Here is a 14,686-nt window from a genome sequence, read left to right as displayed (position 1 = left end):
CGAACCCAGACCTCTCTACCCAGACGGCAGTATCATACGACAGTTCATCCTATGATCACCATAACATACAAAAAGGGAATCAGTCTCACTATTCATCAGATCACACAAGGATTGCCAGTTCGGGCATAGCCTGTTCTCAGGTTTGAGGGGCTCCTCTTTCCCTTATTCAGTTACCACTTACCTGATCAGGGTTAACATCTGTTCATGTAGCCGCAGCTGACTAGAAGAATAGGCTACCCTCTTATACAAGAACACACAGCATATGTTGGTTCACTACAAACTGGATACTTTATTACTCATTACACATACAATCACATAACATTACGATATAACACATAACCTGCAAAGAAAAGTGAAAGATTAAGTTGTACACTCTAATAAGAAAGGGTCGACATCACCTTAGTAGTATGTAGCCTGCACTCAGTGGTCATCTAGGCTCCCTTCTCGTCTGTGCCTCGGCTCGCCTGGAATCACCCTTCTCCGAGTCACTGGGACCTCTTCCTTATCGGCTACTCTCTCCTCTCTGGCTATTCTGTTAGGAAAGTATCTGTCTCTCGGTTCTTCTCCGCCTTCAAGATGGCGTCTGTCTTCCCTGGAATAAGTAGTAGCTCTACTGCTAACGGCTAAATGCCGCCTATGGACTGAACATCTAACTGCCTCAGACTTTCACTAATATAGAGGTGCGTTTCCTCATGGAAAATTCCGGCCTGTAACCTGCCGCCCACCAAATTCTTGTACCTCCCCGTACCAAGGACACGTTCCCAGCCGGCCGGCCTGATGTAGTGTCTTCGGCATGAAGAAAAATACAATCCTTCGATAAGGGCCGGCCTGAACCGGTTCTCTCCAAGCGAATAACACCTCATAACTAAAACATAACTCTTGACCTAGAAGAATCCCAAGCTGCCGGAGCAGAAAGAAAGATGGAGTCTCTCCCGTTTGAGGCCTACCAGGCCTGCATTCAGCAAGGCTCCATGAAATACCCTCACTACAGGACAGGTTATCCCTAATACTAACGAATCTATCCCCTAGGCTATATGTGCAAGCCCTGATCTATGGGGAAGAACACAGAATCATGTCGAAGTGCCTAGTAAATAGGCTCCATTCACTACTCTAACCCTTAGACTTGAATGATAAGAGACTGAAGTCACATTCCATCATTGTGCCACACAAGAAGGCCGGGAAAATCGAGCAGAACATTTCACCCTTGACTTCAGTCTATTATACATTCATTAAACAGAACTAACATCTGTGGAAGAATAATATGAAACAAAACTAACTGATCTATGTCTATTACCAAGTGTGCAGAATTGAAGTAGTGAAGGAATACACTGAATAAAGCAACAGATGGAAATCAAAATGCCGATAGCAATCAGAATACCTCCTAATATTTGACGTAACATATGTAAATCAGGTAACCAATTAAAGATCCAGTCAAACCAGCCCTGGTCAATGTGTTTTCTAACTTCTTCTGTTAAATCATGTAGCTTATTAATGTGAGTTCGAATGGATTGCGTATGATCAGACAAGTTAAAACAACAAAGACCCTCAAAATCAGAACAATCGTGTCCATGTTTAAGCAAAAGATAATCAATGGCCACTCGATTTTGCAAGATAGCTCTACGTTCACACTGGGCGTCTAATAGCATGTCCGACAGGACTGTAGAAGTATTATTAATGGATTTCACCATCCAGCAGGCCATTTTCTCAATAGATTTTGCATTATAAACTGCCAAAGCAGGAACACCAATAATTGAAATAGCCAGGCTAAGATATTCGGACTTAGAATATAAATGCAAAGATGAGTCACAATCCTCCTGTAACCTCACTGTATCTCGAATCACACGAGAGTTGGCATTCGGATGAGACGAAAACATGAGCAAGCTTAGTCTAGTAATAGCACAAGGGCCTCCAGAAATATTTGCGGGGACATATGGCCAGGAAGTATTACCACTTGAGAAAAGCCATCCAGCAGGTAGTAACATCGTGCGATAGTGACTGGGGGTAACTACCATACTCTTACAAGTCATGTTGTTCTGAACAGAAGTACATGTTTTCGGTGTCCTTTGAAAGCACAAAGTCCGTTCATGAGTGGTGAATGAGGTGGCACCTTTCAATTTTAAACGCATACATTCCGAAATCGCACTTGGATTACACGTAAGGAAGAAACACAAATCACCTTGTGTGATATTATAAGTAACTATTTGGGACTGGATGGGGGGTAGCGGATCTGACAGTTCAGTACACAAGGGGCAATATTGATGGGTAGCGAAATCGCCCAGAAGAACATTGGGGCGAGCGGTTGATATATTGAAAATATGACTCAAAGTCTCCAACGAAGCAGGGACAGCAACCAAACAAGTTGCTAAAATGTCGTTTACTGATCTCATCGGTGTCAAGCAGAAATGAGGGGCGCTAGTCACCCGTTTAGCTAGTGAAGTCCAAAAGTTCGATGACGAATCCCACGCAGCAAAGGAACGTGACACTCGGGTTTTCAACTCATCCCGGGTTGATGGGTTCCCTCCTCTCTCGTCGCACCCGCCCGAAAACAGTCCGACGCCGACACATCCTGCAGCAACAGTCCAAAGAATGATCTGAAAGAGAATCAAATACAGGCATTATTCATTCTCGTAATTAACATTTGTCAGCCGGGACTGCTTCCCAGCTATCTTTCCCTGGTCTCATAACTAAAATAGTATTATCTTGACCGGTTGCAATGACCTCTGCTTGTTCAGGGGGATTCTTAGGCGACTGCACCCAAACTCTGGCCCCAGGATTGTCGGTGGAGCCAAAACCCTTCTGGCCTCGTACAGTTAGCAACGTTGGGGCAGTGCCTTTTACCATCTCACCACTGAAGACAGGCATTATTAGCAATTGAGCCACTCGGTCAGTTTTATGTATCAGTAGGTCAACCTCACTGCTATTCAGCAGGAGCACCTTAATCTCTCCCTGATAATCGCTATCAATGATTCCTCCAAGCACCTGAATGCCTTTTACAGCCAGCCCCGATCTAGGGGCAATTAATCCGAAATTTCCAGGTGGTATCTGAACACCAACACCTGTCTCAATAATGACTCGATCTTTACTTTTTATAATGATGTCATCCATGGCATGCAAGTCTAAACCTGCCGACCCTGGGGTCGCTCTGCATGGAGCCAAAGCTCCGGGAGTAATCTCCCAGTACATCACAGTCTCTCTGATCTCGTTAGGTTGAGCATCAACATTCGGAGGAAACAAACGCATAAGTGGGGATTCAGCATTTAGAAAAGGACGATTATTCAAAATCAATAGCGCTTGAGGCAAAAAATCTCGCCAATTCTTATACTTGTCATCTGTTAATTTGCGAAGTTGGTCTTTTAGCAGGCCATTCAACCTCTCCACAAGACCCGAGGCCTGTGGATAATAAGGTATATGAAATACCCATTCAATATTGTTTTCCACACAGAATTCCTGTACCAATCTTCCACGAAAATGGGATGCATTATCAGATTGAATTTGGAATGGCACACCATAATACATCATAATCAATTCCAATGTTTTAATAGTATTCAATTGGGTAGCTTGCTTACAGGGAAGGGCCACCAACAGGCCACTGTATGTATCAACAATGGTGCAAACATATTGACAATTCCTACTCATAGGAAGTGGACCAATGTAATCAATCTGCCAAATTTGAGCGGGCAATTTCCCGCGATGTAAATGACCTTTAACAATTTGGGGCACTTTGCGCTGCCTGATATGCTGACAAATGGGACAATGTAGAATAACATTTTTAATTAAATCTAGGGGAATATAAATTCCTCGATCAGCAGCCCACCTGCTAGTGGCTTTCTCTCCAAAGTGTCCTGCTTTCTGGTGGGCCCATTTCGCCAATCCCGCAATATCAGAATCTTGCGTGTCCACCACTGCCTCAGCAATTTTAGATTTCTCATCTGCAATATTATGAAAGAATTTGTCAAGAGAGTCTATCGGGGTATGAGCATCCACATGGAAGATTGTAACAGTACTCTGTGGGAGCATTTCCCAAATCTCCTGCCATAATTCTTTTCCCCATAATTCCTTGGAATGAATTTTCCAATTATGGGAATGCCAAGTCGGTAACCAAACTGCCAGTCCATTGGCAGTAGACCAAGAATCGGTAAAAATATGACATGTGCCAGGTAACTCTTGTTTCAGAACTTGATAAACAGCATAGAGTTCAGCAAATTGACTGCTCTTACCCTCACCAGTTGTACTCAGCAATTTTTGTGTGATCGGATTATAGGACACTGCTTTCCAATGCCGTTTCGTCCCTATGAACCTTGCTGAACCATCCGTAAACCAGACATGGTTTCTATCCTCTGCAGACAAATCATCAAAAGGTTTACCCCACTTAACAGGAGACTCCTGTACTAAGGGTACGGAACATTCATTCTCAGTTTCAGTTGATGGCGCCCGTGCCACCTGCTCATGCAAAGATGCAACTCCTTTTTGTCCCACACGTGCCCTGTCTTGTATATACCATTTCCATTTAATCACACTCGCCTCTTGAGCGTGTCCAATTCGGTGAGTTTTCGGCGAACTCATAACCCACTGCATGATAGGAATTTCAGGTCGCAAAACTATATCATGTCCCAAAGTCAATTGCTCGGTATCCACCAGAGCCCAATAACATGCAAGTAGCTGTTTCTCAAAAGGTGTATAACGCTCACCAGCATCAGGTAACTTTTTGGTCCAGAAACCTAACGGTACTCTACTCTTACCTTGTTTCTGCCACAAACTCCAATTCGCATAAAGGCCTTGTACAGACACATTCAAATCCACATCACCATCACATACAGGCCACAAATCCAGAGCATGCTGAATTGCTTCTTTTGCCAGACTGAACGCATCTTGCTGTGGTTTACCCCATTCAAATGCATTCTTTTTACGAGTGACCTGGTACAAAGGGGCCAATATTTGACTCAAATGAGGAATATGCTGGCGCCAAAATCCAAACAAACCAATGAAGCTTTGGGCTTCTTTCCTATTTCTCGGAACTGCAAAATCAAGAATTTTCTGTTTAACCTGAGGGATCACTTCTCGGTGCCCTTCATGCCAATTAATACCCAAAAATTTTACAGCCTGGGACGGACCTTGTAATTTATCCGGGTTGATTTCCCAACCTTTCTCACGCAAGCACTCAATGACTCTATCCAATTGGGTCTGAACATCCTCTTGTGATTCACCTTGGATCAAAATATCATCAATATAGTGACATATCTGAATTTGTGGATGAACTGGTACCTCAGCCAGATGCTCTGCCACCAGCCGGTGACATATCGTAGGACTATGCACATAGCCCTGAGGAAGACTTCTAAACGTCATTTGACGCCCGTTCCACGTAAAACTGAATTGTTCCTGACACTCAGGGGCAATCGGAATCGAAAAGAAAGCATTAGCAATATCAATGGACGCATACCATGTACCTGGATGTTTTTGGATTCTTTCAATTAGGGTAATAACATCCGGTACTGCAACAGTCAAAGGGGGTGTGTGTCTATTCAATTCTCGATAATCAACAGTCATGCGCCAAGAATTATCACTCTTACGTACAGGCCAAACAGGATTATTCCAAGCAGAAGTAACTGGGGTTATAACTCCTGCATCCACCAACTCCTGAATAGTGGTACTTATCTCTTCATGACCACCTGGAATACGATACTGCTTCTGACGAACCACTTTTGTCGCCTGAGGAACTTTTATGGGGGGCATTCTTAAACGACCAACCCGTACAGGCCTGGACGATATATAATGTTTAGTTCCAAATTGGTAACATCCATCATCTAAGTGCAAAGTCATTCCTTTCAAAATATCAATTCCAATTATGAATTCTAAGAGTGGCACCACTAATACAGAGTATTCTTTTCTAGGAATTCTACCTATTCTCATTTCAAGTAAGGTTTGAACTGCGGGAGTTTCCTTTCCACCTAATCCGGTAATTGTAAAAGGCTGACCTTTAAACTTCTTTGATTTTCCATGAATAAGAGTGGCCTCCGCTCCTGTATCTACCAATGCTCGGGCCCTTTGGATATTACGATGTCTCCAATAAATATCAATATCTACATAGGGTCTATTATCTCTGTGAGCCCATCTGTGTACTGGAGCTTGACCTATTTCCTAGTCCTTTTTATTGTGTTCTGTGTACCAGGATAAATCAGGATAAAGACTCTCACGGTTCCTAGGTATCGATACCTCCTGTTCATATCCATCTCCATTACGAAATGGATTACTGTTCCCTGCATTGTACTGCGGGTTTCGATCGGCCAATATGTGTCGATCCTCTCTCCTTCTCAACTCAGGGGATTGATCGCTATCATCTCTACGTCTGCTGTTAACATAATCATCTCTCCCCCTCTCTCTTTCCCCCTCTCTCTCCCTGTCTCTCTCACGACGGGGGGACAAATCACGCGCATAACGTCGATCATCACGACGATCAGAGCGCCCACGGCGGTCGTCATCACCGCTACCGTCAGAAAAACCACGATCACACTCAGTTGTCCGAACACGCCGGGCACCCTCCTTTCGATCCAAGCCACGTTTGCGAAACATTTCCCACAAACGAGAAGTAGTCTCACCATCAATGTCCTCCATTCGCACACCATCAGCCAGAAGAGCAAGAAACATATCACGTCTAGTAAATTTATTTTCACCAGGTGTACGAGTGTCAGGCCGGGACTGCCGTTCAGGTTTAAACCACTCACCCAACTCACCGAGTTGGCGTACCGATTCCAGCACCACAGATAACATGTTACCAGTTTGATTAATCAATAAAGTCATCATGACCTGCTTATAAGCAACAGGGGAAGAACGAATAATACGATTCCGCACAGAAGATGTCAAGAAAGCATCAAGCAACCGGTCAGCAGTATTCAGAAAAATTGCCGTTTTCATCACCTCCTCTTTGAGACGTTGCGCAGCATCGCGCAAAGTATACCACGGTTTGTCATTCACAGGCCAGTCAGACTCAGTAGGATATTTTTGATTACAACCCTCAGTCGCCAATTGAAGCAAAGAAATTTGACCACCACCATTAAAGTTACGAAAATGATCCTGTACAGTAGAATCCGAACTCAAGGAACAAAACTTCAAACAATCGCCAGCATCCAACATAATGCCAGCAGCGCCCAGTTCATAAAGGCGCACCATCCATGTGAGCAAGGGCTCACCAACTCGCTGCCGAAATCGCTGCAAAATATCACTAATTTCTTGTTGAGTAAAATCCTCCAAAGAGTCTAAAGCAATACCATTCAGAGCACCGGGAGCCTGCTGCACCTTCCGTCGAAAAACTGGATGCGCCGAGACCGCGGGATGAGCATCACAAGGAGCTCGACCAGTACACGTAGCGACCCCGCTCGAAGGACGAGCGCAATCACGGGGTGCACCATCAGAGGCGCAAGAAGCAGATTTACAAGCACGGCCGGAGCGAGAGGACTCGCGCTTGGCAGACTCCTCACCCGAGGAAGGAGAATCACTCGAGTTCCAGATATTACCATCCCATTCATCAGGATTCCAATCCAGTCCGGCTTTCGCCACGACCAGACGCACCTTCCGCGTCGAAACCCGACCACGCCGATTCTTGTATTTATAACGAGCAATTCGCACAGCCGCTCTCTCGGCAATAGTTTGGTACGTCTCAAGTTTGTCAGCAAGCAACTTATTTTGACACCGTAACAAAGTATGAGCATTCTGAATCTCAACAAAGTTCGCTTCCAAATCCTTATGCAAGTTCTGCAACTTCAACAACCTCTCATGGAGAAGCCTGTACGCAGACAGAACAATCCAACCTCTGCGCCCTAAAATGGGAAGCTCATCACCCTTATATACCGGCGCCTTCTGTAAGCAAGTAATCACATTAGCCGGCTCCGCCAGCTCCAAAAAAGAATTCCAATTCTCACTCAAACCAGTAAAGTCAGCCCACTCACGGGCTAAGGCTTCATAAGGCGTTGAATCCCAACCGGGAATATCAACGGGCAACTTAAAAGTAGATTTCGACTTTCTAGAAAACATTTTTGAAAAGAAAGAAAAAGAGAAAAAGAAAAAGAAGAAAGAGAAAAGAAAATTATACGCAGGTAGATACAAATAATATACAAACAAAACCACGCACGCACCAAAGGCAAACACAATACAACCACAACGCACACAGGTTTCGTAAACGGTTCGTGACGCCAAATGTTCTGCTTGGGTTTTCGGATCAGATAGAACCCGCTCATCAGAGCCTCACTAACCCAGCCAGAACGTTACCCCCTCCCTAGAACCTATTTACAATCCTTCAACCACATATATCTATCACCTAAGGACGGGGGATTCCTACCATGTATACCAAGATCTCATAAGTGGCGGCCTCGCGGTCCCATACGAACCCAGACCTCTCTGCCCAGATGGCAGTCTCAGCACAATCGGCGGCCTCGCGATCCCCTACGGATCCAGACCTCTCTGCCCATACGACAGTATCACAAGTGGCGGCCTCGCGGTCCCATACGAACCCAGACCTCTCTACCCAGACGGCAGTATCAGCACAATCGGCGGCCTCGCGATCCCATACGGATCCAGACCACTCTGCCCATACGACAGTATCACAAGTGGCGGCCTCGCGGTCCCATACGAACCCAGACCTCTCTACCCAGACGGCAGTATCAGCACAATCGGCGGCCTCGCGATCCCATACGGATCCAGACCTCTCTGCCCATACGACAGTATCACAAGCGGCGACCTCGCGGTCCCATACGAACCCAGACCTCTCTACCCAGACGGCAGTATCAGCACAATCGGCGGCCTCGCGATCCCATACGGATCCAGACCTCTCTGCCCATACGACAGTATCACAAGTGGCGGCCTCGCGGTCCCATACGAACCCAGACCTCTCTACCCAGACGGCAGTATCATACGACAGTTCATCCTATGATCACCATAACATACAAAAAGGGAATCAGTCTCACTATTCATCAGATCACACAAGGATTGCCAGTTCGGGCATAGCCTGTTCTCAGGTTTGAGGGGCTCCTCTTTCCCTTATTCAGTTACCACTTACCTGATCAGGGTTAACATCTGTTCATGTAGCCGCAGCTGACTAGAAGAATAGGCTACCCTCTTATACAAGAACACACAGCATATGTTGGTTCACTACAAACTGGATACTTTATTACTCATTACACATACAATCACATAACATTACGATATAACACATAACCTGCAAAGAAAAGTGAAAGATTAAGTTGTACACTCTAATAAGAAAGGGTCGACATCACCTTAGTAGTATGTAGCCTGCACTCAGTGGTCATCTAGGCTCCCTTCTCGTCTGTGCCTCGGCTCGCCTGGAATCACCCTTCTCCGAGTCACTGGGACCTCTTCCTTATCGGCTACTCTCTCCTCTCTGGCTATTCTGTTAGGAAAGTATCTGTCTCTCGGTTCTTCCTCGCCTTCAAGATGGCGTCTGTCTTCCCTGGAATAAGTAGTAGCTCTACTGCTAACGGCTAAATGCCGCCTACGGACTGAACATCTAACTGCCTCAGACTTTCACTAATATAGAGGTGCGTTTCCTCATGGAAAATTCCGGCCTGTAACCTGCCGCCCACCAAATTCTTGTACCTCCCCGTACCAAGGACACGTTCCCAGCCGGCCGGCCTGATGTAGTGTCTTCGGCATGAAGAAAAATACAATCCTTCGATAAGGGCCGGCCTGAACCGGTTCTCTCCAAGCGAATAACACCTCATAACTAAAACATAACTCTTGACCTAGAAGAATCCCAAGCTGCCGGAGCAGAAAGAAAGATGGAGTCTCTCCCGTTTGAGGCCTACCAGGCCTGCATTCAGCACGGCTCCATGAAATACCCTCACTACAGGACAGGTTATCCCTAATACTAACGAATCTATCCCCTGGGCTATTTGTGCAAGCCCTGATCTATGGGGAAGAACACAGAATCATGTCGAAGTGCCTAGTAAATAGGCTCCATTCACTACTCTAACCCTTAGACTTGAATGATAAGAGACTGAAGTCACATTCCATCATTGTGCCACACAAGAAGGCCGGGAAAATCGAGCAGAACAGCACTGCTGGGAGTGATAGGCACACACCCCTCATATGTCTGGGCACTGCTGGGGGTCCTCTACGCCCACCCCTCATATGTCTGGGCACTGCTGGCAGTGATAGGCACACACCCCTCATATGTCTGGGCACTGCTGGGAGTGATAGGCACCCACCCCTCATATGTCTGGGTACTGCTGGGAGTCCACTGCACCCACCCCTCATATGTCTGGGCACTGCTGGGGGTCCTCTGCACACACCCCTCATATGTCTGGGCACTGCTGTGAGTGATAGGCACCCACCCCTCATATGTCTGGGCACTGCTGGGGGTCCTCTGCACACACCCCTCATATGTCTGGGCACTGCTGTGAGTGATAGGCACCCACCCCTCATATGTCTGGGCACTGCTGGGAGTGATAGGCACCCACCCCTCATATGTCTGGGCACTGCTGGGAGTGATAGGCACCCACCCCTCATATGTCTGGGCACTGCTGGGAGTCCTCTGCACCCACCCCTCATATGTCTGGGCACTGCTGGGGGTCCTCTGCACACACCCCTCATATGTCTGGGCACTGCTGTGAGTGATAGGCACCCACCCATCATATGTCTGGGCACTGCTGGGAGTCCTCTGCACTCACCCCTCATATGTCTGGGCACTGCTGGGAGTGATATGCACCCACCCCTCATATGTCTGGGCACTGCTGGGAGTCCTCTGCACCCACCCCTCATATGTCTGGGCACTGCTGGGAGTCCTCTGCACCCACCCCTCATATGTCTGGGCACTGCTGGGAGTGATAGGCACACACCCCTCATATGTCTGGGCACTGCTGTGAGTGATAGGCACCCACCCCTCATATGTCTGGGCACTGCTGGGAGTCCTCTGCACCCACCCCTCATATGTCTGGGCACTGCTGGGAGTGATAGGCACACACCCCTCATATGTCTGGGCACTGCTGTGAGTGATAGGCACCCACCCCTCATATGTCTGGGCACTGCTGGGAGTCCTCTGCACCCACCCCTCATATGTCTGGGCACTGCTGGGAGTGATAGGCACCCACCCCTCATATGTCTGGGCACTGCTGGGGTTCCTCTGCATCCACCCCTCATATGTCTGGGCACTGCTGGGAGTGATAGGCGCACACCCCTCGTATGTCTGGGCACTGCTGGGGGTCGTCTACGCCCACCCCTCATATGTCTGGGCACTGCTGGGAGTGATAGGCACACACCCCTCATATGTCTGGGCACTGCTGGGAGTGATAGGCATCACCCCTCATATGTCTGGGCACTGCTGGGAGTGATAGGCACCCACCCCTCATATTTCTGGGCACTGCTGTGAGTGATAGGCACCCACCCCTCATATGTCTGGGCACTGCTGGGAGTGATAGGCACCCACCCCTCATATGTCTGGGCACTGCTGGGAGTCCTCTGCACCCACCCCTCATATGTCTGGGCACTGCTGGGGGTCCTCTGCACACACCCCTCATATGTCTGGGCACTGCTGTGAGTGATAGGCACCCACCCCTCATATGTCTGGGCACTGCTGGGAGTCCTCTGCACCCACCCCTCATATGTCTGGGCACTGCTGGGAGTGATATGCACCCACCCCTCATATGTCTGGGCACTGCTGGGAGTCCTCTGCACACACCCCTCATATATCTGGGCACTGCTGGGAGTGATAGGCACACACCCCTCATATGTCTGGGCACTGCTGTGAGTGATAGGCACTCAACCCTCATATGTCTGGGCACTGCTGGGAGTCCTCTGCACCCACCCCTCATATGTCTGGGCACTGCTGGGAGTGATAGGCACCCACCCCTCATATGTCTGGGCACTGCTGGGGTTCCTCTGCACCCACCCCTCATATGTCTGGGCACTGCTGGGAGTGATAGGCGCACACCCCTCGTATGTCTGGGCACTGCTGGGGGTCATCTACGCCCACCCCTCATATGTCTGGGCACTGCTGGGAGTGATAGGCACACACCCCTCATATGTCTGGGCACTGCTGGGAGTCCTCTGCACCCACCCCTCATATGTCTGGGCACTGCTGGGAGTGATAGGCACACACCCCTATGTCTCTGTCCACTGATGTGGATCGTAGCACGACACCCACCCTCTCCCGCCCACATGCTCTGAAGGCCTGGGTACGGGCCGTTTCACCATTGTTGGGGTGCTGTAGGGGTACGGCCCGTACCCAGACCTACAGAGCGTGGGTACGGGTCGTACCACGCCTACCCCTACATCACCCCAACAATGGTGGTACGGCCCATACCCAGGCTTGAAGAGCATGGGTACGAGTCGCACCACGCGTACCCCTACGTCACCCCAACAATGGTGGTACGGCCCATACCCATGCTCTTCAGGCAGTAAAAAAATTAGAACAATATTGTTTATATAAAATATAAATGTGAAGTAATTTAAAATATTTATTCTAAATTAAAAACTATTACAGTAAAGTTTTAAAACACATTAATTCATTAAATTAAATGTGCCTAATTTGATCTACTAAAATATGTTTTTTAACTTAATATAAATACCATTTCTAAAAAATAAGTTTTAAAATATCCTACCCACAGGATAATTTTATTTTTATTCAGTCCGTTTCACATTTGTTTAAAATATATGTGAAGAATTACTTTAAATTATTTATTTATTTTTTAAAGGTAAACATTTTAATGTAATTTTGTATTGTTATTGTTTGATTAAAAATAAAATAATTATTCAATAATGATATATTATTTTGAAGCATTTTAAACATAAGAATATATGAATGTGGGGATCTCTAGCATTTGGGCAAAGATACCTGCACACAAAAAAGGAGACGTTGAGGGAGGATTATCTGCATGTATGTTAGTGAATAGCAGTTTGCAGTATGTGAGAAGTGCTCTTTTGAGGCAGTTTTGAGCCTTAAAAAAGCCGATACTAGTGTCCATTGCTCACTAATTCAGCCAGCCATTTATATTACATATTGCTTGTTTACAAAGTGTGCATGCTCAGACTTTACTGCATGAATGAACGTAACTTTGTAAATCATTTATTAATCGATGTTCATGTGTTATATCATGTGGTGTGGCTAGTAAATGAACATGACTTTGTTCAGATTTCCTTCTTTCTGGATAGCGAATAAAAATGATTTTGTTATTTTCTGATCACTTCTGCACGTGAAAGGGCATTCGAACAATGAATATACCACCACTTGTGAGTCTAATAACACTTTTATACAAATGTAATCAATAATACTAGAAGCAAAATATTATATCCCTCTGTAAAATAACATAGGCTGGCAGGACAGGAAAGTGATAAGCCTGCTTTACAAACCATAAAAAAAGAATTACAATACTGTGGCATATGTAAGTCATGTGATATAGACATACTTACGACAAAAAATTCCATGATGCCCACTTGTGCTTACAAAGCATAAAATTCGACTTCTGGCTTTTCAGCCCAGCTTCTATGGGCTAACGGTAAGGCAACCCAGAGAGATGAGTTAATTTTAGTACTAGTTTTTATCAAGAACAGAAATTCTGAGAAATAAGCCTAACTAGAGAAATCAATAAACTATGTCACTAAACAGTTCAATGTACGTTCAACACCCATGCCTCAGAATGAGTTAATCTTACTCCTAACTTTAGGATTTCTAAACTGAGAAAAATCCTAACTTTAAGACTTTCGGTATTCACAGAAGGCATTTAGGAGTCATAAAGTTAGGAGTCCAAACTTTACTATCCTAAACTGAGAAAAATCCTAACTTTAAGACTTTTGGTATTCACAGAAGGCATTTAGGAGTCCTAACTTTACTAGTCCTAAACTGAGAAAAATCCTAACTTTAAGACTTTCGGTATTCACAGATCGCATTTAGGAGTCCTAAAGTTAGGACTCCTAACTTCTGTGAATACCAAAATGAGTAAGTGCCTTCTGTGAATACCAAAATGGTAGTAAGTTTAGGATTTTGTCTTAAGTTAGTTTTGTGAATCGGGCCCCTCTAGCCCCCATGCTATGCAGATTTTATAGAGGCAGGGTTGACGGGCTTCCTGAACAAATTCCTTAACAAGGCCTTATCACGCTCATTCAGAAATAGGTGAAAGATGCCTTGGACTGCCGTATTTTACTTATCGAGATCTTAGCCAAAACCCTAGCCATAACACAATGACAAATTATCCCTCTGTGTAAAATAACATAGGCTGGCAGGACAGGAAAGTGATAAGCCTGCTTTACAAACCATTAAAAAACAAATCACTGGAGCCCAGTCTTTCACCAGTGTGCATGCATCTGCTTGGTGACTATCAGGTTAAAAACATGCCCAGGTGAAATTTTGTTCAGCCAAAAATTCCTGTTGCTGGACCAGGAGGGCAATACAAAGTGAACAGAACTAGAGTGCCTGTTGTTCGGATCACATGGAATTTTATGGGGAGTTATGGCGGTAATGGCGCCCTTGGTCAAAAACAGATGCAAGGACACATTATGCACTCAAAATAGTGCAAAAAGCTAGATCAGCATATTATGTAATTGAACTAAAAAATAGGGTCATTCTTTGGTTTAGGGAAATTAGGCCCTGCTACTCAATTATAAGAGAAGATATAATAAATATTAAATGAGTGGCAGTCCCAGGGTCAGCTAAGGAGGTAGTTAATGTCTCATTTTCCTCCTCTGC

This window comes from Triturus cristatus, chromosome 8 (genome assembly GCF_964204655.1).
Source record: "Triturus cristatus chromosome 8, aTriCri1.1, whole genome shotgun sequence".
In the NCBI taxonomy this organism is placed as follows: domain Eukaryota; kingdom Metazoa; phylum Chordata; class Amphibia; order Caudata; family Salamandridae; genus Triturus; species Triturus cristatus.
Note: the sequence above shows the minus strand (reverse complement) of the source record.